At 38.5% G+C, this 26,612-nt stretch overlaps 2 non-coding genes across 2 annotated transcripts; one reads left to right on the top strand and one right to left on the bottom strand.

Moving 5' to 3' along the window:
* Window positions 1-221: 221 nt before the first annotated feature.
* LOC112745902 (small nucleolar RNA R71) lies at window positions 222-329 on the bottom strand. The gene has a single exon (XR_003173808.1). It is a non-coding gene; the product is annotated as a small nucleolar RNA R71 (small nucleolar RNA).
* Window positions 330-9,151: 8,822 nt separating this feature from the next.
* Window positions 9,152-9,259, top strand: LOC112746160 (small nucleolar RNA R71). The gene has a single exon (XR_003174056.1). It is a non-coding gene; the product is annotated as a small nucleolar RNA R71 (small nucleolar RNA).
* The last annotated feature ends 17,353 nt before the right edge of the window (window positions 9,260-26,612 follow it).

Genomic DNA, 26,612 nt, shown 5'->3' with positions numbered 1-26,612 from the left:
TGGAAGATCCTCATCAGTTCTTAGCTGAATTCTTGTAAATCTGTGACACTGTTAAGACCAATGGGGTTAATCCTGAGGTCTACAGACTTATGCTTTTCCCCTTTGTTGTAAGAGACAGAGCTAGGATATGGTTGGACTCACAACCTAAAGAAAGCTTGAACTCTTGGGGAAAGTTGGTCAATGCTTTCTTGGCCAAATTCTTTCCACCTCAAAAGTTGAGCAAGCTTAGAGTGGAAGTTCAGACCTTCAGACAGAAGGAAGGTGAATCCCTCTATGAAGCTTGGGAAAGATACAAGCAATTGATCAGAAGGTGTCCTTCTGACATGCTTTCAGAATGGAGCATCTTATGTATATTCTATGATGGTCTATCTGAATTGTCCAAGATGTCATTGGACCACTGGTGCGTGGCAAAAGTTAACCAATTAAGAGATTTCAAATAAGAGAATAGCGTTGCACGTATAGCTCTTAACCATCTAAGATCCGCCTCACCAATTTAAAAAAAAGTTGTCACAAGTTTTAGAAATAAAAATACTGGGAGTATGAGTCCCAAGTCGTCTCCCAACGAGTTGCAGAAAAGAGTGCTAATTTATTAATCAGAAAATTTCCAGAAAGTTTGAGTTTTAATAATGAGTGATTAAAATATTGTGAATTAAAGCAATAAAAATAAACTAAGAATAATTATTGATATTCCAAATAATAGGCCTTGACTGGGGAATAATTAAGTGGAAGTCCTATCCTTGTTGGAATCTTCTCAAATGTAGTGTAAAGAGGTTGTTGTTCTCACTTGGTTAACCCTTACTGAATAAAGGAAAGTATAGTGATTGAACTAACTCTTACCCGTAAATCCTAGTCCTCTCCCTTGGGAAGGTCCAGCATTAGCAGATACAGAATTAGCCAACAACGTCCAAATTAACTAGGCACTTGAGCATTCCAACTCAAGTGTCTCCTCTTAATCAACCCCCATGTCAAGTAGAGGATCTACTCCATTGACATGAAATTAATAATCATAAAAATATAAGACATAATTAAATAAAATTAAATAGAGAATTAAAATTAATTAAAAATAAAAATAACTCTATATATTAATAAACCCAAAATGCAACATACTTATTTGAATAGAGTCAATAATCAACTGAAAAGAGTAAAGAATAAGGAAACAAACTAAAGTAATATCTTCACAGAGGTAATGGCTCTTCAACATCCACACTCCAAAGCAAAAGCATAAACTATCAATGTAACACTAATCTAGATTCAGATCTAAAACTAAAGTAATCCTAATGTGATGAATCTGAATGTGTGTGGATGCGTGTTGAGTCTCTGCATGTTCCCTCGCTTTATTCTGTGTTTCTGGGCCGAAAATTAGGTTAAAACGCGGCCCAAAATCACCCCCAGTATATTCTGTAATTTCTGCAGATCGCGCAGGTCACGTGTACGTGTCGTCCACGCGTTCGCGTCGTTCAACGATTTTCCTTGTCAGGCGTTCGCGTCGTCCACGCGTTCGCGTCATTCGTGCAGATTCCAATCCACGCATTTGCGTCATGAACGCGTTTGCGTCGCTGCGATTTCTTCTTTTCGAGCGCTCGCGTGGGCCATGCGCTCGCATCATTGTTCGCTGGTCATCTCCTTGGTTCCTTCCATTTTTGCAAGCTTCCTTTCCATTCTCTAAGCTATTCCTGCCCTCTGAGGCCTGAAACACTTAACACACGGATCACAGTATCGAATGGTATAAAGGAGGATAAAAATACATAATTAAAAGATCTCTAGGAAGCAAGTTTTCAACCATGGTACAATTTTTGGGAAGGAATTGTAAATACATGCTAATCATATGAATAAGTGGGTAAAGACTTGATAAAACCACACAATTAAACACAATATAAATCATAAAATAATGGTTTATCAACCACTCTGCTGATGGATCTCTTCATCTGAAGAAGACGCCTGCAGAAGCCCAGGAACTCATTGAAATGGTTGCAAATAACCAGTTCATGTATACTTCTGAAAGAAATCTTGTGAATAATGGGATGACTCAGAAGAAAGGAGTTCTTGAGATTGATACTCTGAATGCCATATTGGCTCAGAATAAAATATTGACTCAGCAAGTCAATATGATTTCTCAAAGTCTGACTAAAATGTAAGCTGCATCAGGCAGTACTAAATAACCCTCCCCTGAAGGAGAAGCTTATGACCCTGAGAATCCTGCAATGGAAGAGGTGAATTACATGGGAGAATCCTATGGAAACACCTACAACCCTTCATGGAGGAATCATCCTAATTTCTCATGGAAGGATCAACAGAAACCTCAACAAGGCTTCAATAATAATGGTGGGAGAAATAGGTTTGGCAATAGCAAGCCTTTTCCATCATCTTCTGAGAAACAGATAGAGAATTCTAAGCAGAGCCTCTCTGACTTAGCAACCATATTCTCTAATCTATCTAAGACCACTCTTAGTTTCATGACTGAAACAAGGCCCTCCATCAGAAATTTGGAGGCAAAAGTGGGTCAACTGAGTAAAAGAGTTACTGAAATCCCTCCTAGTACTCTCCCAAGCAATACATAAGAGAATCCAAAGAGAGAGTGCAAGGCCATCAATATGTCCAAAATGGTCGAACCTGTAGAGGAGGAAGAGGCAGTGATTTCTAGTGAGGAAGACCTCAATGGACGTCCACTGACCAATAAAGAGTTCCCTATTGAGGAACCAAAGGAATCTGAGGCTCATACAGAGACCATAGAGATTCCACTGAACTTACTGTTGCCATTTATGAGCTCTGATGAGTATTTTTCCTTTGAAGAGGATGAAGATATTGTTGAAGAGCAAGTTGCTCAGTATCTAGGAGCAATCATGAAGCTGAATGCCAAGTTATTTGGTAATGAGACTTGGTTCAACAGAAGTTACCTCAGAAGAAACCGGATCCCAGAAAGTTCTTAATACCCTATACCATAGGCACCATGACCTTTGAGAAGGCTCTGTGTGACCTGGGGTCAGGTATAAACCTCATGCCACTCTCTGTAATGGAGAAACTAGGGATCTTTGAGGTACAAGCTGCAAGAATCTCACTAGAGATGGCAGACAAATCAATGAAATAGGCTTATGGACTTGTAGAGGATGTCTTAGTGAAGGTTGAAGGCCTGTACATCCCTGCTGACTTCATAATCCTAGACACTGGGAAGGATGAGGATGAATCCATTATCCTTGGAAGACCCTTCCTAGCCACAGCAAGGGCTGTGATTGATGTGGACAGAGGAGAGTTAGTCCTTCAATTAAATGAGGACTACCTTGTGTTTAAGGCTCAAGGATATTCTTCTGTAACCATGGAGAGAAAGCATGGAAAACTTCTCTCAATATAGAGTCAAACAGAGCCCCCACACTCAACTTCTAAGTTTGGTGTTGGAAGGCCACCATTAAGCTCTGAGTCTCTGTGAAGCTCTCTAAGAGTTCACTGTCAAGCTATTGACATTAAAGAAGCGTTTATTAGGAGGCAACTGGTGCGCAGAAATCGTGACGGTTCCATTCCTTGGTAACGGTGTTGAAAACTTTATATGCACGTTCATAATCTTAATTCTTTGTCACAACTTCGCACAACTGACCAGCAAGTGCACTGGGTCGTCCAAGTAATAAACCTTACGTGAGTAAGGGTCGATCCCACGGAGATTGTCAGCTTGAAGCAAGCTATGGTCACCTTGTAAATCTCAGTCAGGCAGATTCAAATGATATAGAGTTTTAATAATTAAAAGATAAATGAAACATAAACTAGGATAGAGATACTTATGTAATTCATTGGTGAGAATTTCAGATAAGCATATAGAGATGCTTTCGTTCCTCTGAACCTCTGCTTTCCTGCTGTCTTCATCCAATCATTCCTACTCCCTTCCATGGGAAGCTTTTTGTAGGGCATCACCATTGTCAACAGCTACATCCCATCCTCTCTGTGAAAATGGTCCAATGCGCTGTCACTGCATGGCTAATCATCTGTCGGTTCTCGATCATACTGGAATAGGATTTACTATCCTTTTGCGTCTGTCACTACACCCAGCACTCGCGAGTTTGAAGCTCGTCACAGCCATCCCTTCCCAGATCCTACTCGGAATACCACAGACAAGGTTTAGACTTTTCGGATCTCAGGAATGGCCATCCATGGGTTCTAACTTATACCACGAAGATTCTAATATCTTGGACTCGGTCCTCTGTATTAGATATCTAAGAGATACTCATTCTAGCTTGTTTCCATGTAGAACGGAAGTGTTTGTCAGGCACGCGTTCATAGGTAAGAATGATGATGAGCGTCACATAATCATCACATTCATCATGTTCTTGGGTGCGAATGGATATCTTAGAGAAGGAATAAGCTTGAATTAAATAGAAAAATAATGGTACTTTGTATTCATTCATGAGGAACAGCAGAGCTCCACACCTTAATCTATGGTGTGTAAAAACTCTACCGTTTGAAAATACATAAGTGATAATGGTCCAGGTATGGCCGAATGGCCAGCCCCCATGAAAGTCTAAGATAGCATAAAACTAATCAAAGATCTAAAGATGTAAATACAATAGTAAAAAGTCCTATTTATACTAAACTAGTTACTAGGGTTTACAGAAATGAGTAAATAATGCAGAAATCCACTTCTGGGGCCCACTTGGTGTGTGCTTGGGCTGAGCATTGAGCTTTACACGTGTAGAGGCTTCTCTTGGAGTTGAACGCCACTTTGTAACCTGTTTCTGGCGTTTAACTCTACTTTGCAACCTGTTTCTGGCGTTTAACTCCAGAATGCAGCATGGAACTGGCGTTGAACGCCAGTTTGCATCATCTAAACTTGGGCAAAGTATGGACTATTATATATTGCTGGAAAGCCCTGGATGTATACTTTCCAGTGCAATTTAGAGCGCGCCATTTGGAGTTCTATAGCTCCAGAAAATTCACTTTGAGTGCAGGGAGGTCAGAATCCAACAGCATCTGCAGTCCTTCTTCAACCTCTGAATCTGATTTTTGCTCAAGTCCCTCAATTTCAGCTAGAAAATACCTGAAATCACAGAAAAACACACAAACTCATAGTAAAGTCTAGAAATGTGAATTTTAATTAAAAACTAATAAAAATATACTAAAAACTAACTAAATCATACTGAAAACTATGTAAAAACAATGCCAAAATGCGTATAAATTATCCCTCATCACAACACCAAACTTAAATTGTTGCTTGTCCCCAAGCAACTGAAAATCAAATAGGATAAAAAGAAGAGAATATACTATAAATTCCAAAATATCAATGAAACTTAGCTCCAATCAGATGAGCGGGACTTGTAGCTTTTTGCCTCTTGAATAGTTTTGGCATCTCGCTTTATCCATTGAAGTTCAGAATGATTGGCATCTATAGGAACTTAGAATTCAGATAGTGTTATTTATTCTCCTAGTTCAGTATGTTGATTCTTGAACACAGCTACTTTATGAGTCTTGGCCGTAGCCCTAAGCACTTTGTTTTCCAATATTACCACCGGATACATAAATGCCACAGACACATAACTGGGTGAACATTTTCAGATTGTGACTCAGCTTTGCTAAAGTCCCCAATTAGAGGTGTCCAGGGTTCTTAAGCACATTCTGTTTTTGCTTTGGACCTCGACTTTAACCGCTCAGTCTCAAGTTTTCACTTGACACCTTCACGCCACAAGCACATGGTTAGGGACAGCTTGGTTTAGCCGCTTAGGCCAGGATTTTATTCCTTTAGGCCCTCCTATCCACTGATGCTCAAAGCCTTGGATCCTTTTTATTACCCTTGCCTTTTGGTTTTAAGGGCTATTGGCTTTTTGCTCTTGCCTTTTGGTTTAAAGAGCTTTTGGCTTTTTCTGCTTGCTTTTTCTTTTTCTTTTTCTCTTTTTTTTTCTGCAAGCTTTTGTATTCACTGCTTTTTCTTGCTTCAAGAATCATTTTTATGATTTTTTAGATTATCAAATAACATGTCTCCTTTTTCTTATTCTTCAAGAGCCAACATATTTAACATTCATAAACATCAACTTCAAAAGACATATGCACTGTTCAAGCATTCATTCAGAAAATAAAAAGTATTACCACCACATCAAAATAATTAAACTAGTTTCAAGGATGAATTCGAAACCATGTACTTCTTGTTCTTTTGTTTTTTGAACAGTTTTCATTTAAGAGAGGTAATGGATTCATATTCATAACTTTAAGGCATAGACACTTAGACACTAATGATCATATAGTAAAGATACAAACATAACTAAACATGAAGCATGGAAACCGAAAAACATGAAAATAAATAAACAAGGAGATTAAGGAATGAGTCCACCTTAGTGAGGGTGGCGTCTTCCTCTTCTTGAAGAACCAATGGTGCTCTTGAGCTCCTCTATGTCTCTTCCTTGTCTTTCTTGCTTCTCCCTCATAGCTCTTTGATCTTCTCTAATTTCATGGAGGATGATGGTGTGCTCTTGGTGCTCCACCCTTAGTTGTCCCATGTTGGAACTTAATTCTCCTAGGGAAGTGTTGATTTGTTCCCAATAGTTTTGTGGAGGGAAGTGCATCCCTTGAGGCATCTCAGAGATTTCATGGTGAGGAATCTCCTCATGCTCATGTTGAGATCCATGATCTCTTGTTTGCTCCATCCTTTTCTTAGTGATGGACTTGTCCTCTTCAATGAGAATGTCTCTGGCCTTAGGTGCCCTAGATGGTTATGGAAAAACAAAAAGCAATGCTTTTACCACACCAAACTTAGAAGGTTTGCTCGTCCCCGAGTAAAAGAAGAAAGAAGTGAGTAGAAGAAGAAGAAAATGGAGGAGATGGAGGTGTGTGAATGGTTCGGTCAAGGGGGTTTAGGTGATTATGATGTGTGAAAAGGAAGGAGGGATGGTTTGAATTTAAGTGGGTAGGTGTAGGTGGGTTGTATGATGGTTTTGGAGGAGTAATGGAGGTGATTGGTGGAGGTTAATTGAGGAAGAGTATTATGAAAAGGTGTGAAGATGAGAGAAGAAGTGGTAGGGATCTTGTGGGGTCCACAGATCCAGTGGGGCCAAGAACTTAACATCCCTGCTACAATTAGGCGTGTAAAACGCCCTTGCTATGCAATCCTAGCGTTTAACGCCAGACTGCTGCCTGTTTCTGGCGTTAAACGCCCAAATGTAGCTTGTTTCTGGCGTTTAACGCCAGGTAGATGCTTGTTTCTGGCGTTAAACACCAGCTTGGTGCCTGTTTCTGGCGTTAAACGTCAGACAGATGCTTGTTTCTGGCGTTTAAACGCCAGACTGCTTTCCTCTAGGCTGTGCTATTTTCAATGCTATTTTTCATTCTGTTTTTGATTTTTCAGTAGTTTTTGTGACTCCACATGATCATCAACCTAATAAAACATGAAATAACAATAGAAAATAAATAAATATGATTAGATAACATTGGGTTGCCTCCCAACAAGTGCTTCTTTAATGTCAATAGCTTGACAGTGAGCTCTCATGGAGCCTCACAGATGTTCAGAGCATTGTTGGAACCTCCCAACACCAAACTTAGAGTTTGAATGTGGGGGTTCAACACTAAACTTAGAGTTTGGTTGTGGCCTCCCAACACCAAACTTAGAGTTTGACTGTGGGGGCTTTGGTTGACTCTGCAGTGAGAGAAGCTTTTCATGCTTCTTCTCCATGGTTACAGAAGGAGATCCTTGAGTTTTAAACACAAGGTTGTCCTCATTCAGTTGAAGGACTAATTCTCCTCTGTCCACATCAATAACAGCTCTTGCTATGGCTAGGAAAGGTCTTCCAAGGATGATGGATTCGTCCTCATCCTTCCCAGTATCCAGGATTATGAAATTAGCAGGGATGTAAAGGCCTTCAACCTTTACTAGCACATCCTCTACTTGTCCATAAGCTTGTTTTCTGGAGTTGTCTACCATCTCTAATGAGATTCTGGCAGCTTACACCTCAAAGATTCTCAGTTTCTCCATTACAGAGAGTGGCATGAGGTTTATCCCTGATCCAAGGTCACATAGAGCCTTCTCAAAGGTCATGGTGCCTATGGTACAAGGTATTAAGAACTTTCCAGGATCCTGTTTCTTCTGAGGCAATCTCAGTTGATCCAGATCACTTAGTTCATTGATGAGCAAGGGAGGTTCATCTTCCCAAGTCTCATTACCAAATAATTTGGCATTCAGCTTCATGATTGCACCAAGGTACTTGGCAACTTGCTCTTCAGTAACATCTTCATTCTCTTCAGAAGAAGAATACTCATCAGAGCTCATGAATGGCATAAGGAGGTTCAATGGAATCTCTATGGTCTCTAGATGAGCCTCAGATTCCTTTGGTTCCTCAGAGGAAAACTCCTTATTGATCACTGGACGTCCCAGGAGGTCTTCCTCACTAGGATTCACGTCCTCCTCCTCCCTTGTAGGTTCGGCCATGATGATTAAATCAATGGCTTTACACTCTCTCTTTGGATTCTCTTCTGTATTGCTTGGGAGAGTACTAGGAGGGGTTTCAGTGACTCTTTTACTCAGCTGGCCCACTTGTGCCTCCAAATTTTTAATGGAGGATCTTGTTTCATTCATAAAACTTAGAGTGGCCTTAGATAGATCAGAGACTATGTTTGCTAAGCTAGATGGATCCTGCTCAGAACTCTCTGTCTTTTGCTGAGTGGATGATGGAAAAGGCTTGCTATTACTAAACCTGTTTCTTCCACCATTGTTAAAGCCTTGTTGAGGCTTTTGTTGATCCTTCCATGAGAAATTTGGATGATTCCTCCATGAGGAATTATAGGTGTTTCCATAGGTTTCACCCATGTAATTCACCTCTGCTATTGCAGGGTTCTCAGGATCATAAGCTTCTTCTTTAGAAGATGTCTCTTTAGTACTGTTGGATGATTCCTTTAATACATTCAGACTCTGAGAGATCATATTGACTTGCTAAGTCAATATTTTATTCTGAGCCAATATGGCATTCAGAGTATCAATTTCAAGAACTCCCTTCCTCATAGGCGTCCCATTATTCACAGGATTCCTTTCAGAAGTGTACATGAACTGGTTATTTGCAACCATGTCAATGAGTTCTTGAGCTTCTGCAGGCGTTTTCTTTAGGTGAATAGATCCACCTGCAGAATGGTCCAGTGATATCTTTGATAGCTCAGACAGACCATCATAGAATATATCCAGGATGGTCCATTCTGAAAGCATGTCAGAAGGACACTTTTTGGTCAGTTCCTTGTATCTCTCCCAAGCTTCATAGAGGGATTCACCTTCCTTCTGTCTGAAGGTTTGAACATCCACTCTAAGCTTACTAAGCTTTTGAGGAGGAAAGAACTTGGCTAAGAAAGCCGTGACCAGCTTATCCCAAGAGTTCAGGCTATCTTTAGGTTGAGAGTCTAACCATACTCTAACTCTGTCTCTTACAGCAAATGGGAAAAGCATAAGCCTATAGACCTCGGGATCAACCCCATTGGTCTTAACAGTATCACAAATCTGCAAGAATTTAGTTAAGAACTGAAAAGGATCTTTTGATGGAAGTCCATGAAACTTGCAGTTCTGTTGCATCAGAGAAACTAATTGAGGTTTCAGCTCAAAATTGTTTGCTCCAATGGCAGGGATTGAGATGCTTCTTCCATGTAAATTGGAATTTGGTGTAGTAAAGTCACCAAGCATCTTCCTTGCATTGTTATTATTTTCGGCCATGTCTCCTTCTTTTTTGAAATTTTCAATCAGATTTTCTCCAGAGAGTTGTGCTTTAGCTTCCCTTAGCTTCCTCTTCAGAGTCCTTTCAGGTTCAGGATAAGCTTCAACAAGAATGTTCTTATCCTTGTTCCTGCTCATATGAAAAAGAAGAGAACAGAAAAGAAAATATGGAATCCTCTATGTCACAGTATAGAGATTCCTTTATGTGAGTAGAAGAAGATAGAAATAGAAGAAGAGAAATTCGAACACCAAGAGGAAGAGAGGGTTCGAATTTTGAGATGAAGAGAAGTGTTAGTAAATAAATAAATAAATAAATAATTAGAAGGAGATGAGGGAGAGGAAATTTCGAAAATTAAAACAATTAGTTAATAAAAAGAAAGAATTTTGAAAAAGAGGGAAAGGATTTTCGAAAATTAGAGAGAGATTTAATTAGGTAGTTTTGAAAAAGATATGATTGAAATAGTAAACTTTTAAAATCAATCAAAAAGTTAAGTGGTTAATTGAAAAAGATTTGAAAATCAATTTTGAAAAGATAAGAAGTTAGAAAAGATTTTGAAATTGATTTTGAAAAAGATGTGATTGAAACATATTTTGAAAAAGATTTGAAAAAGAGATTTAAAAAGATTTGATTTTGAAAATTAAAGTTGATTACTTGACTAACAAGAAACTAAAAGGATATGATTCTAGAGTTTAAAGATTGAACTTTTCTTACTAGGCAAGTAACAACTTAAAATTTTTGAATCAATCACATTAATTGTTAGTGAGATTTTCGAAAATATGAAATAGAAGTAAGAAAAATATTTTTTTGAAAATCATTTTGAAATTTTCGAAAATCATAAAAGAAAAATAAAAAATATTTGATTTTTGAAAAGGATTTGAAAAAGATAGAATTTTTAAATTGAAAATTTGATTTGACTCATAAGAAACAACTAGATTTTAAAATTTTTTGAAAAAGTGAACTCAAATTTTCAAATTTTATGAGTGAAAAAGGGAAAGATATTTTTTTGATTTTTGAATTTGTAATGATGAAAGAGAAAAAAGGAAAAGATATCTTTTTGATGTTTTTCTCATTTTTTTTTCATTAAACAGCAAGAATGAAACAAAGCATGAAGAATTAAGATCAAAACCAAAAATGCATGCAAGAACACTATGAATGTCAAGATGAATACCAAGAACACTTTGAATGTCAAGATGAACACCAAGAACTTATGTTTGAAAAATTTTCAAGAAAAGAAAACATGCAAGACACCAAACTTAAAAAATTTTTATTCTTTAGACATTAATAATTCAAGAATGCATATGAAAAACAAGGAAAGACACACAACAAGAAAATATGAAGATCAAACAAGAAGACTGGCCAAGAACGACTTAAAGATCATGAAGAATGCAATGCATGAAATTTTCGAAAATAATTTTTTTTAGAAAATTAAAAATATGCAATTGACACCAAACTTAAAACTTGACTATAGACTCAAACAAGAAACACAAAAATATTTTTGATTTTATGATTTTATAAATATTTTTGGTATTTTTTTTTGAAAATTATTTTGGGAAGAACAAAAAAGAAGAAAAAAAATTAAAATTAAAAGAGTAACAAGATGAGCCGTCAGTTGTCCAAACTCGAACAATTTCCGGCAACGGCGCCAAAAACTTGGTGCGCGAAAATCGTGACGGTTCCATTCCCCGACAACAGCGCCAAAAACTTGGTGCGCAGAAATCGTGACGGTTCCATTTCTTGGTAACGGCGCTGAAAACTTTATACGCACGTTCATAATCTTAATTCTTTGTCACAACTTCGCACAACTGACCAGCAAGTGCACTGGGTCGTCCAAGTAATAAACCTTACATGAGTAAGGGTCGATCCCACGGAGATTGTCGGCTTGAAGCAAGCTACGGTCACCTTGTAAATCTCAGTCAGGCGTATTCAAATGATATAGAGTTTTAATAATTAAAAGATAAATGAAACATAAACTAGGATAGAGATACTTATGTAATTCATTGGTGAGAATTTCAGATAAGCATATAGAGATGCTTTCATTCCTCTGAACCTCTGCTTTCCTGCTGTCTTCATCCAATCATTCCTACTCCCTTCCATGGGAAGCTTTTTGTAGGGCATCACCATTGTCAATGGCTACATCCCATCCTCTCTGTGAAAATGGTCCAATGCGCTGTCACTGCATGGCTAATCATCTGTCGGTTCTCGATCATACTGGATTTACTATCCTTTTGCGTCTGTCACTACGCCCAGCACTCGCGAGTTTGAAGCTCGTCACAGCCATCCCTTCCCAGATCCTACTCGGAATACCACATACAAGGTTTAGACTTTTCGGATCTCAAGAATGGCCATCCATGGGTTCTAACTTATACCACGAAGATTCTAATATCTCGGACTCGGTTCTTTGTATTAGATATCTAAGAGATACTCATTCTAGCTTGTTTCCATGTAGAACGGAAGTGTTTGTCAGGCACGCGTTCATAGGTAAGAATGATGATGAGCGTCACATAATCATCACATTCATCATGTTCTTGGGTGCGAATGGATATCTTAGAGAAGGAATAAGCTTGAATTGAATAGAAAAACAGTGGTACTTTGTATTAATTCACGAGGAACAGCAGAGCTCCACACCTTAATCTATGGTGTGTAGAAACTCTACCGTTTGAAAATACATAAGTGATAATGGTCCAGGCATGGCCGAATGGCCAGGCCCCATGAAAGTCTAAGATAGCATAAAACTAATCAAAGATCTAAAGATGTAAATACAATAGTAAAAAGTCCTATTTATACTAAACTAGTTACTAGGGTTTACAGAAATGAGTAAATGATGCAGAAATCTACTTCTGGGGCCCACTTGGTGTGTGCTTGGGCTGAGCATTGAGCTTTACACGTGTAGAGGCTTCTCTTGGAGTTGAACGCCACTTTGTAACCTGTTTCTGGCGTTTAACTCCACTTTGCAACCTATTTCTGGCGTTTAACTCCAGAATGCAGCATGGAACTGGCGTTGAACGCCAATTTGCATCGTCTAAACTTGGGCAAAGTATCAACTATTATATATTTCTGAAAATCCCTGGATGTCTACTTTCCAACGCAATTTAGAGCGCACCATTTGGAGTTCTATAGCTCCAGAAAATTCACTTTGAGTGCAGGGAGGTCAGAATCCAACAGCATCTGCAGTCCTTCTTCAACCTCTGAATCTGATTTTTGCTCAAGTCCCTCAATTTCATCCAGAAAATACCTGAAATCACAGAAAAACACACAAACTCATAGTAAAGTCCAGAAATGTAAATTTTAATTAAAAACTAATAAAAATATACTAAAAACTAACTAAATCATACTGAAAACTATGTAAAAACAATGCCAAAAAGCGTATAAATTATCCGCTCATCAGCAACCCAATGTTATCTAATTATATTTATTTTTATAGACATTTGTTTTCCATTGTCATGTTATGTTTTCTTTAGGATGATGATCATGTGGAATAATAAAAACAGCTACAGAATTAAAGCGAAATCAAAAATAGCATAAAAAACAGCACACCCTGGAGGACAGGCTTATTGGCGTTTAAACGCCAGTAAGGATAGAAGAATGGGCATTTAACACCCATGCAATAAGCATTCTGGGCATTAAACACCAGAATGGGCAGCATTCTGGGCGTTCAGAAAAATGCCCAGTAAAGAAGGATTCCTGGCATTTAAACACAAGCCAGGGTATCTGGCTTGGCATTATACGCCCAAATAGGCAGTCAAGTGGGCGTTAAACGCCATAATGGATAGCATTCTGGGCGTTTAACGCCAGGATGACACAAGGGAGGTAATTTGGTTTTCAATTCGATTTTTTTCATTTTTTCATGTTTTAATTCATAATTTTTTGCATCAAACATCTTTTAAACGTTCATCTTTCAATTTCTATTTTCAAATATTAATAATCTTTCCAATTCTTTTTAATTCTTTTCAACTCCTTCTAAAACGTTTTCAAAACTTACATATCTCTTCAAATTCTTTTCAACTCTTTTTAATTTTTCTTGCATACAGTAATAAGTTTTCAAAATTAGTTGCATCATTCTTCTTCTACTCTTTTCTATCTTATTTTGCTCGAGGACGAGCAAACCTTTTAAGTTTGGTGTGGAAAAAGCTTTGCTTTTTGTTTTTCCATAACCATTAATGACACCTAAGGCCGAAGAAACCTCTAGGAAGAGGAAAAGGAAGGCAGTTGCTTCCAACTCTGGGTCATGGGAGATGGAGAGATTCATCTCAAAATCCCATCACTAGAAAGAGGATGGAGCAAACAAGAGAGCTCACTCATGGACTTCAACAAGAGCCATGAGGAAAGAGCAACAAAGGCAATAAAGAGATATTGAGGAGCTAAAGCATTCCATAGGATCTTCAAGAAGAAGAACTAGCTGCCGTCACTAAGGTGGATCCGTTCTTTAATTTCCTTGTTCTTATTTTTCTGTTTTTCGGTTTTTGTGCTTTATGTTTTATCAATATTTATGTCTTTATTACATGATCATTAGTGTTTAGTGTCTATGTCTTAAAGCTATGAATGTCCTATGAATCTTTCACCTTTCTTAAAAAAAATATTTTCTGAAAAAGAAAAAGAAGTACATGGGTTTCGAAATTTAACTTGAAATTTGCTTAATTATTTTGATGTGGTGGCAATACTTTTTGTTTTCTGAATGAATGCTTGAACAGTGCATATTTTTTATAGTGAAGTTTATGAATGTTAAAATTGTTGGCTCTTGAAAGAATAATGAAAAAGGAGAAATGTTATTGATAATCTGAAAAATCATAAAATTGATTCTTGAAGCAAGAAAAAGCAGTGAACACAAAGCTTGCAGAAAAAAATGGCGAAAAATGAAAAAAAAAAGAAAGAAAAAGAAAAGCAAGTAGAAAAAGCCAATAGCCCTTTAAACTAAAAGGCAAGGGTAAAAAGGATCCAAGGCTTTGACCATTAATGGATAGGAGGGCCCAAAGGAATAAAATCCTAGCCTAAGCGGCTAAATCAAGTTGTCCCAACCATGTGCTTGTGGCGTGAAGGTGTCAAGTGAAAAGCTTGAGACTGAGCGATTAAAGTCGTGGTCCAAAGCAAAAAGAGTGTGCTTAAGAGCTTTGGGCACCTCTAACTGGGGACTCTAGTAAAGCTGAGTCACAATCTGAAAAGGTTCACCCAGTTATGTGTCTGTGGCATTTATGTATCCGGTGGTAATACTGGAAAATAAAATGCTAAGGGTCACGGCCAAGACTCATAAAATAGCTGTGTTCAAGAATCAACATACTGAACTAAGAGAATCAATAACACTATCTGAATTCTAAGTTCCTATGGATGCCAATCATTATGAACTTCAAAAGATAAAGTGAGATGCCAAAACTGTTCAGAAGCAAAAAGGCTACTAGCCTCGCTCATCTAATTGGAACGAAGTTCATTGATAAGTTTGGAATTCATTGTATATTCTCTTCTTTTTATCCTATTTTGTTTTTAGTTGCTTGGGGGCAAGCAACAATTTAAGTTTGGTGTTGTGATGAGCGGATAATTTATACCCTTTTGGCATTATTTTTACATAGTTTTTAGTATGTTTTAGTTACTTTTTATTATATTTTTATTAGTTTTTATTCAAAAATCACATCTCTGGACTTTACTATGAGTTTGTGTATTTTTCTGTGATTTCAGGTATTTTCTGGCTGAAATTGAGGGGGCTGAGCAAAAATCTTATTCAAAGGCTGAAAAAGGACTGCAGATGTTGTTGGATTCTGACCCTCCTGAACTCGAAGTGGATTTTCTGGAGCTAAAGAATCCCAATTGGCAAGCTCTTAATTGCGTTGGAAAGTAGACATCCTGGGCTTTCCAGCAATATTTAATAGTCCATACTTTTCCTGAGATTTGATGGCCCAAACTGGCGCTAAAATCCAGCCTAAAACTTTCGGGCGTAAAACGCCAGAACTGGCACCAGAATTGGAGTTAAACACCCAAACTGGCACCCAAGCTGGCGTTTAACTTCAAGAACAGCCTATGCACGAAAAAGCTTCAATGCTCAGACCAAGCACACACTAAGTGGGCCCCGGAAGTGGATTTCTGCACAATCTGCACTTAGTTACTCATTTTTCTGTAACCATAAGTTACTAGTTTAGTATAAATATCACTTTTACTATTGTATTCAAGGGCTTGCCATATTTCACATTGGGAGGCTGGCCATTCGGCCATGCCTAGACCTTTTTCACTTATGTAATTTCTAGGGTGGAGTTTCTACACCCCATAGATTAAGGTGGGGAGCTCTGCTGTTCTTCATGAATTAATGCAATTACTACTGTTTTCTATTCAATCACGCTTGATTCTATTTCTAAGATACTCACTCGTACTTCAATCTGGAGAATGATATGATCTGTGACACTCATCATTATTCTCAATTCTATGAACGCGTGCCTGACAACCACTTCTGTTCTATCTGAGCTCAACGTAGTCATTGGGCGACAGCTTAAGTGCGTATCTCTTGGATATCTGGTGCACGAAATTGTGATCATCAACAATGGCGCCAAAGACTTGGATCTCTCAAACGTGAATCACACTTTGTCACAATTCCGCACAACTAACCAGCAAGTGCACTGGGTCGTCCAAGTAATAAACCTTACGCGAGTAAGGGTCGATCCCACGGAGACTGTCGGCTTGAAGCAAGCTATGGTCATATTGTAAATCTCAGTCAGGCGGATTCAAATGGTTATGGAGGATTGATAATTAAAAGATGAATAAAACATAAAATAAAGATGGAGATATGGGTACTTATGTAATTCATTGGTAGGAATTTCAGATAAGCGTATGAAGATGCTTTGTTCCTCTTGAACCTCTGCTTTCCTATTGCCTTCTTCCAATCATTCATACTCCTTTCCATGGCAAGCTTTATGTTGGGTATCACCGTTGTCAATGGCTACTTCCCGTCCTCTCAGTCAAAATGTTCTACGCACGCTGTCACCGCACAGCTAATCATCTGTCGGTTCTCGATCATGTTGGAATAGGATCCATTGATCCTTTTGCGTCTGTCACACGCCCACCACTCGTGAGTTTGAAGCTTGTCACAGTCATCCCTTCCCAGATCCTACTCAGAATACCACAGACAAGGTTTAGACGTTCCAGATCTCAGGAATGGCCGCCAATAATTCTAGCCTATACCACGAAGGTTCTAATCTTAGATTAGAAACCCAAGAGATACACATTCAAGCTTGTTTGCATGTAAAATAGAAGTGGTTGTCAGGCACACGTTCATAGGCAATAATGGTGATGAGTGTCACATAATCATCACATTCATCATGTTCTTGTGTGCGAATGAATATCTTAGAGAAGAAGTAGGCGTGAATTGAATAGAAAAATAGCAGTACTTTGCATTAATTCATGAAGAACAGCAGAGCTCCACACCTTAATCTATAGTGTGTAGAAACTCCACCGTTGAAAATACAAAAGTGATAATGGTGGTCATTGGCTTCGGCCCCAGAGAGGGAACCCGAAGAACCAAGATGAAAATACAATAGTAAAAGGTCCTATTTATAGAGAACTAGTAGCCTAGGGTTTACAGAAATAAGTAATTAATGCAGAAATCTTCTTCCGGGCCCACTTGGTGTGTGCTTGGGCTGAGAATTGAAGCTTTCACATGTAGAGACTTTTCTTGGAGTTAAACGCCAGCTTTTGTGCCAATTTGGGTGTTTAACTCCAGCTTTTGTGCCAGTTCTGGCATTTTGGCGCCAGAATTCTTAAGCTGACTTGGAACGCCGGTTTGGGCCATCAAATCTTGGAAAAGCCCAGGATGTCTACTTTCCAACGCAATTGAGAGCGTGCCAATTAGGCCTATGTAGCTCCAGAAAATCCACTTCGAGTGCAGGGAGGTTAGAATCCAACAGCATCTGCAGTCCTTTTTCAGCCTCTGAATCAGATTTTTGCTCAGGTCCCTCAATTTCAACCAGAAAATACTTGAAATCACAAAAAAACACACAAAATCATAGTAAAGTCCAGAAATGTGATTTTTAAATAAAAACTAATAAAAACATAATAAAAACTAACTAAAACATACTAAAAACATACTAAAAACAATGCCAAAAAGCGTATAAATTATCCGCTCATCACAACACCAAACTTAAATTGTTGCTTGTCCCCAAGCAACTGAAAATAAATAGGATAAAAAAAAGAGAATATACAATGAATTCCAAAAACATCTATGAAGATCAGTATTAATCAGATGAGCGGGGCTTTTAGCTTTTTGCTTCTGAACAGTTTTGGCATCTCACTTTATCCCTTGAAGTTCAGAATGATTGGTATCTATAGGAACTCAGAATCCAGATAGTGTTATTGATTCTCCTAGGTGAGTATGTTGATTCTTGAACACAGCTACTTTATGAGTCTTGGCCGTGACCCAAAGCATTTTGTTTTCCAGTATTACCACCGGATACATAAATGCCACAGACACATAACTGGGTGAACCTTTTCAGATTGTGACTCAGCTTTGCTAGAGTCCCCAATTAGAGGTGTCCAGAGCTCTTAAGCACACTCTTTTTTCTTTTGGACCACGACTTTAACCGCTCAGTCTCAAGTTTTCACTTGACACCTTCACGCCACAAGCACATGGTTAGGGACAACTTGATTTAGCCGCTTAGGCCAGGATTTTATTCCTGTGGGCCCTCCTATCCACTGATGCCCAAAGCCTTGGATCCCTTTTTTATTTTACCCTTGCCTTTTGGTTTAAAGGGCTATTGGCTTTTTCCGCTTGCTTTTTTTTTTCTTTCTTTCTCTCTCTTTTTTTTCGCATATATATATTTTTTTCTGTAAGCTTTTCACTGCTTTTTCTTGCTTCAAGAATCAATTTTATGATTTTTCAGATTATCAAATAACATTTCTCTTTTTCCATCATTCTTTCAAGAGCCAACAATTTTAACATTCATGAACAATCAAATTCAAAAATATGTACTGTTCTAGCATTCATTCAGAAAGACAAAAGTATTGCCACCACATCAAAATAATTAATTTGTTATAAAATTCGAAATTCATGTACTTCTTTTTCTTTTTCAATTAAAAATATTTTCTATTTAAGAAAGGTGATGGATTCATTTTCATATCTTTAAGGCATAGACACTTAGATACTAGTGATCATGTAATAAAGACACAAACATAAATAAACATAAAGCATAGAAATTCGAAAAACAGAAAATAAAGAACAAGGAGATTAAAGAACGGGTCCACCTTAGTGATGGCGGCTTGTTCTTCCTCTTGAAGATCTAATGGAGTGCTTGAGCTCCTCAATGTCTCTTCCTTGCCTTTGTTGCTCCTCTCTCATGACTCTTTGGTCTTCTCTAATTTCATGGAGGAGGATGGAATGCTCTTGGTGCTCCACCCTTAGTTGTCCCATGTTGGAACTTAATTCTCCTAGGGAGGTGTTGATTTGCTCCCAATAGTTTTGTGGAGGAAAATGCATCCCTTGAGGCATCTCAGGGATTTCATGATGAGGAATTTCCTCATGTCCATGAGTGGGATCTCTTGTTTGCTCCATCCTTTTCTTAGTGATGGGCTTATCCTCATCAATGAGGATGTCTTCCTCTATGTCAATTCTTTGGGTCCGGGTTCACACTTTGATCATGGTTCTTGGTGCACCCTTGAGATGAATCTCTCCATCTCTCATGACTCGGAGGTAGAAGCTTTTGCCTTCCCTTTCCTCTTTCTAGAGGTTTCTCCAACCTTAGGTACCATAAATGGTTATGAAAAAATAAAAAGCAATGCTTTTACCACACCAAACTTATAAGGTTTGCTCGTCCTCGAGCAAAAGAAGAAAGAAGAGAGTAGAAGAAGAAGAAATAGAGGAGATGGAGGGGGCTTAGAGTTTCGGCCAAGGGGGAGAAGTATGGTGTATGTTGTGTGAAAATGAAGGAGTGAAGATGGGTTATATAGGAGTGGAGAGGGGGTATGGTTCGGCCATTATGGGTGGGTTTGGGTGGTAAAGTGGTTTGAATTTGAATGGTGAGGTAGGTGGGGTTTTATGAAGGATGGATGTGAGTGGTGAAGAGAATGATGGGATTTGATAGGTGAGGGGTTTTTGGGGAAGAGGTATTGAGGTGATTGGTGAATGGGTGAAGAAGAGAGAGAGAGGTAGGGTAGGTGGGGATCCTGTGGGGTCCACAGATCCTGAGGTGTCAAGGATATCTCATTCCTGCACTAAGTGACGTGCAAAAATGCCCCTTTCTGCCAATCCTGGCGTTAAACTCCAGGCTGCTGCCCATTTCTGGCGTTTAACGCCAGCTTCTTGCCCATTCCTCGCGTTAAACGCCAGTCTGGTGCCCATTTCTGGCGTTAAACGCCTAGAATGGTGCCAGACTGGGCATTTAACGCACATTCTGCTACCCTTACTGGCGTTTAAACGCCAGTAAGTTTCTCCTCCAGGGTGTTTTGTTTTTAATACTATTTTTCTTTCTGTTTTTACTTTTTTCAATTTTTTGTGACTTCACATGATCATCAACCTACAGAAAACATAAAATAACAAAAGAAAATAGAAATTTAACATAGATAATTAAAGATTGGGTTGCCTCCCAACAAGCACTTCTTTAATGTCAATAGCTTGACAATGGGCTCTCATGGAGCTTCACAGATGTTTAGAGCAATGTTGGAACCTCCCAATAAAAAACTTAGAGTTTGAATGTGGGGGTTCAACACCAAACTTAAAGTTTGGTTGTGACCTCCCAACACCAAACTTAGAGTTTGACTGTGGGGCTTGTCTGACTCTGTATTGAGAGAAGCTCTTCATGCTTCTTCTCCATGGTTACAGAGGGATATCCTTGTGCTTTAAACACAAGGGAGTCTTCACTCACTTGAATGATCAATTCTCCTCTGTCAACATCAATTACAGCTTTTGCTGTGGCTACGAAGGGTCTGCCAAGGATGAAGGATTCATCCATACAGTTCCCAGTCTCTAGGATTATGAAATCAGCAGGGATGTAGTGACCTTCAACCTTTACCAAGACATCCTCTACAAGTCCATAAGCCTGTTTCCTTGAATTGTCTGCCATCTCTAGTGAGATTCTTGCAGCTTGTACCTCAATGATCCCTAGCTTCTCCATTACAGAGAGAAGTATGAGGTTTATGCTTGACCCTAGGTCACACAGAGCCTTCTCAAAGGTCATGGTGCCTATGGTACAAAGTATTGAGAACTTTCCAGGATCTTGTCTCTTCAGAGGTAATTTTTGCCTAGTCAAGTCATCCAGTTCTTTGGTGAGCAAGGAGGGTTCATCTTCCCAAGTCTCATTACCAAATAACTTGGCATTTAGTTTCATGATTGCTCCAAGGTACCTAGCAACTTGCTCTTCAGTAACATCTTCATCCTCTTCAAAGGAAGAATACTCATCAGAGCTCATGAATGGCAGAAGTAAATTCAATGGAATCTCTATGGTCTCAGTGTGAGCCTCAGATTCCCATGGTTCCTCATGAGGGAACTCCTTAGAGGCCAGTGGACGTTCAGTGAGGTCTTCCTTAGTGGAGATCACTGCCTCTTTCTCCTCTCCAGGTTCGGCCATGTGAGACGTGTTTATGGCCTTGCACTCTCTCTTTGGATTCTCTTTTGTATTGCTTGGGAGAATACTAGGAGGGAGTTCAGTAATTTTCTTACTCAGCTGACCCACTTGTGCCTCCAAATTTCTAATGGAGGACCTTGTTTTAGTCATGAAACTTTGAGTGGTTTTAATTAGATCAGAGACTATAGTTGCTAAGTCAGAGTGGCTCTGCTTAGAATCCTCTGTCTGTTGCTGAGAAGATGATGGAAAAGGCTTGCTATTGCTAAACCTGTTTCTTCCACCATTACTGTTATTGAAGCCTTGTTGAGGTCTCTGTTGATCCTTCCATGAGAGATTTAGATGATTTCTCCATGAAGGATTATAGGTGTTTCCATAGGGTTCTCCCATGTAATTCACCTCTTCCATTGCAGGGTTCTCAGGGTCATAAGCTTCTTCTTCAGAGGAAGCTTCCTTAGTACTGACTGATGCAGCTTGTATTCCAGACAGACTCTGAGAAATCATATTGACTTGCTTAGTCAATATTTTGTTCTGAGCCAATATGGCATTCAGAGTATCAATCTCAAGAACTCCTTTCTTCTGATTTGTCCCATTATTCACAGGATTCCTTTCAGAGGTGTACATGAATTGGTTATTTGCAACCATTTCAATGAGTTCCTGAGCTTCTGCAGGCATCTTCTTCAGATGAAGAGATCCTCCAGCAAAGCTGTCCAATGACATTTTGGACAGTTCAGACAGACCATCATAGAAGATACCTATGATGCTCCATTTTGAAAGCATGTCAGAAAGACACCTTCTGATCAATTGCTTGTATCTTTCCCAAGCTTCATAGAGGGATTCACCTTCCTTCTGCCTGAAGGTTTGGACTTCCACTCTAAGCTTACTCAATTTTTGAGGTGGAAAGAACTTTGCCAAGAAGGCATTAACTAGCTTTTCCCAAGAGTTCAGGCTTTCTTTAGGTTATGAGTCCAACCATGTCCTAGCTCTGTCTCTTATAGTAAAGGGAAAAAGCATAAGCTTGTAGACCTCGGGATCAACCCCATTAGTCTTGATAGTGTCACATATTTGTAAGAATTCAACTAAGAACTGATGAGGATCTTCCAATGGAAGTCCATGAAACTTGCAATTCTGTTGCATTAGAGAAACTAATTGAGGCTTAAGCTCAAAATTGTTTGCTCCAATGGCAGGGATAAAGATGCTTCTCCCATAGAAGTCAGGAGTAGGTGCAGTAAACTCACCAAGCACCTTCCTTGCATTGTTGGTGTTTTCGGCTGCCATGGCTTCTTCTTGTTTGAAAAGCTCTGTTAGGTCCTTTACAAAGAGTTGTACTTTAGCTTCTCTCAGCTTTCTCTTCAAGGTCCTTTCGGGTTCAGGATCAGCCTCAACCAGAATGTCTTTGTCCTTACTCCTGCTCATATGAAAGAGAGAAGAAGAAAGTATGAAATCCTCTATGTCACAGTATAGAGATTCCTTGAGGTGTCAGAGGAAAATAAAAATAGAAGGAGGAGGTAAAAAGAGAAGAATTCGAACTTATCAAGAGGGATAGAGTTCGAATTGTTGATAGTGGAGGAGTGTTAGTCCTTAAATAGAAGGATGTGAGAATAGGGGAAGAATTTTCGAAATTAAAGTAAGATTTTGAAATAATTAAAAGAAATTTTGAAAATTTGGTAAAGGATTTTCAAAAATTAAGATTGGGAAAGAAATTAAGTGATTTTTGAAAAAGATTTTGAAATTAGAAATCAAAAAGATATCATTGAAACTTAATTTTGAAAAAGATGTGATTGAAAAGATATGATTGAGAAGATATGATTGAAAATCAAATTAAAAAGAGAAAGTTTTAAAATTAAAGTTGATTACTTGACTAACAAGAAATTAGAAGATATGATTCTTGAATTAAAACTTTTGATCCTTTCTTAATAGGCAAGTAACAACTAGAAAATTTTGAATTAAATTATTAATTGTAGCAAGGATTTTCGAAAATAGTAATAAATAAAAAATTGAAAAGAAATTGATTTTGAAAAGATATGATTGAAAAGATATGATTTGAAAAAGATTTGATTTTGAAGAATTATGAAAACTTGAAAAAAAATTTGAATTAAAAACAAAATCTTCCCTCTTATGTCATCCTGGCATTAAACGCCCAGAATGGAAATGCAACTAAGATCAAATAAACAATGCATGCAAGACACCAAACTTAGAAGTTTGTATACTAAGGACTATAACAATTTGAAAATGCATGTAAGAAACAACAAAAGACACAGAATAAGAGAAATTAAAGATCAGAGCACTGAAATCATCAAGAACAACTTGAAGATCAATGAAGAACATAATACATATATTCAAAAAATGCAAGAAGAATAAAGACATGCAATTGACACCAAACTTAAAAATTGATATTAGACTCAAACAAGAAACATAAAATATTTTTGATTTTTATGGTTTTATAAATTTTTTTTATTTTTCGAAAATTGAGTGGAAAAGAAAATAAAGGGGTTCAAAATTTTTAATAAGAGTTCCAGGAATCATTACAATGCTAGTCTAAGACTCCGAATCAGGAATTAGACATGGCTTACTAGCCAGCCAAGCTTTCAATAAAAGCACCGGTCCAAAACACTAGACATGGCCAATGGCCAGCCAAGCTTTAGCAGATCATTGCTAACAACAGCAAAATTGATAGAAATCAACAAGCTCTTGTGATGATAAGTTAAAACCTCGGTCCAATAAGATTAGACATGGCTTCACAGCCAGCCAGACTTCAACAGATCATCATGAAACTCAAGAGATCATTCTTAAAAACTCTGAGGAACAAAATAAAAAAAATTGTATTAAAAAAATTCGAAAATAAAAAGTAAAATTACCTAATCTAAGCAACAAGATGAACCGTCAGTTGTCCAAACACGAACAATCCCCGGCAACGGCGCCAAAAACTTGGTGCACGAAATTGTGATCATCAACAATGGCGCCAAAGACTTGGATCTCTCAAACGTGAATCACACTTTGTCACAATTCCGCACAACTAACCAGCAAGTGCACTGGGTCGTCCAAGTAATAAACTTTACGCGAGTAAGGGTCGATCCCACGGAGACTGTCGGCTTGAAGCAAGCTATGGTCATATTGTAAATCTCAGTCAGGCAGATTCAAATGGTTATGGAGGATTGATAATTAAAAGATGAATAAAACATAAAATAAAGATAAAGATAGGGGTACTTATGTAATTCATTGGTAGGAATTTCAGATAAGCGTATGAAGATGCTTTGTTCCTCCTGAACCTCTGCTTTCCTATTGCCTTCTTCCAACCATTCATACTCCTTTCCATGGCAAGCTTTATGTTGGGCATCACCGTTGTCAATGGCTACTTCCCGTCCTCTCAGTCAAAATGTTCTACGCACGCTGTCACCGCACGGCTAATCATCTGTCGGTTCTCGATCATGTTGGAATAGGATCCATTGATCCTTTTGCGTCTGTCACACGCCCAACACTCGTGAGTTTGAAGCTCGTCACAGTCATCCCTTCCCAGATCCTACTCAGAATACCACAGACAAGGTTTAGACATTCCGGATCTCAGGAATGGCCGTCAATAATTCTAGCCTATACCACGAAGGTTCTAATCTTAGATTAGAAACCCAAGAGATACACATTCAAGCTTGTTTGCATGTAGAACAGAAGTGGTTGTCAGGCACGCGTTCATAGGTGAGAATGGTGATGAGTGTCACATAATCATCACATTCATCATGTTCTTGTGTGCGAATGAATATCTTAGAGAAGAAGTAGGCGTGAATTGAATAGAAAAACAATAGTACTTTGCATTAATTCATGAAGAACAGCAGAGCTCCACACCTTAATCTGTGGTGTGTACAAACTCCACCGTTGAAAATACAAAAGTGATAATGGTGGTCATTGGCTTCGGCCCCAGAGAGGGAACCCGAAGAACCAAGATGAAAATACAATAGTAAAAGGTCCTATTTATAGAGAACTAGTAGCCTAGGGTTTACAGAAATAAGTAATTAATGCAGAAATCTTCTTCCGGGCCCACTTGGTGTGTGCTTGGGCTGAGCATTGAAGCTTTCACATGTAGAGACTTTTCTTGGAGTTAAACGCCAGCTTTTGTGCCAGTTCTGGCGTTTTGACGCCAGAATTCTTAAGCTAAATTGGAACGCCGATTTGGGCCATCAAATATTGGGAAAATTATGGACTATTATATATTGCTGGAAAGCCCAGGATGTCTACTTTCCAACGCAATTGAGAGCGCGCCAATTGGGCTTTTGTAGCTCCAGAAAATCCACTTCGAATGCAGGGAGGTCAGAATCCAACAGCATCTGCAGTCCTTTTTCAGCCTCTGAATCAGATTTTTGCTCAGGTCCCTCAATTTCAGCCAGAAAATACCTTAAATCACAGAAAAACACACAAACTCATAGTAAAATCTAGAAATGTGATTTTTAAATAAAAACTAATATAAACATAATAAAAACTAACTAAAACATACTAAAAACATACTAAAAACAATGCCAAAAAGCATATAAATTATCCGCTCATCAGTATCTAATACACGGACCGAGTCCGTGAGATTAGTATCTTCATGGTATAGGCTAGAACTAATTGGCAGCATTCCTGGGATCCAAAAAGTCTAAACCTTGTCTGTGGTATTTCGAGTAGGATCTGGGAAGGGATGACTGTGACGAGCTTCAAACCTGCGAATGTTAGGCGCAGTGACAGTGTGCAAAAGGATCAATGGATCCTATTCCGATGCTAGTAGGAACTAACAGATGATTAGCCATGCGGTAGTTGTGCCTGGTATTTTTCATCCGAGACGAGAAATTCGACAGTTGATTAGCCGTGCAGAAACCGTAGAGGATCATTTTCACTTAGAGGATCCTACAGCTTGCCATGAATAGGAGCATGCATGATTGGAAGAAGACAGTAGGAAAGCAGAGGTTCAGAAGCAACAAAGCATCTCCAAACGCTTATCTGAAATTTTCACCAATGAATCACATAAGTAACTTTATCTTATTTTATGTTTTATTTATCTTTTAATTATCAAAATATCATAACCATTTGAATCCGCCTGACTGAGATTTACAAGGATGACCATAGCTTGCTTCAAGCCGACAATTTCCGTGGGATCGACCCTTACTCACGTAAGGTTTATTACTTGGATGACTCAGTGCACTTGCGGGTTAGTTGTGCGGAGTTGTGAAAAGTGTGAATCACGATTTCCCACACTAGGAGCTCTGGTACTATTTGTGAAAAAAAAATGATGGCAGTATGCGTATCTGCGTAGACTATAGACAGTTCAACAAAATCACGGTGAAGAATAAGTATCCCCTCCCAAGAATAGATGACTTAATGGACCAACTACAATGTGCAACAGTGTTCTCTAAGATTCACTTGAGATCAGGGTACCATCAAATAAAGGTAAGAGAGGAAGACATTCCAAAGA

The sequence above is a fragment of the Arachis hypogaea genome, chromosome 14 (assembly GCF_003086295.3).
Source record: "Arachis hypogaea cultivar Tifrunner chromosome 14, arahy.Tifrunner.gnm2.J5K5, whole genome shotgun sequence".
Classification (NCBI taxonomy): Eukaryota; Viridiplantae; Streptophyta; class Magnoliopsida; order Fabales; family Fabaceae; genus Arachis; species Arachis hypogaea.
This window is presented reverse-complemented; position numbering and strand designations above follow the sequence as displayed.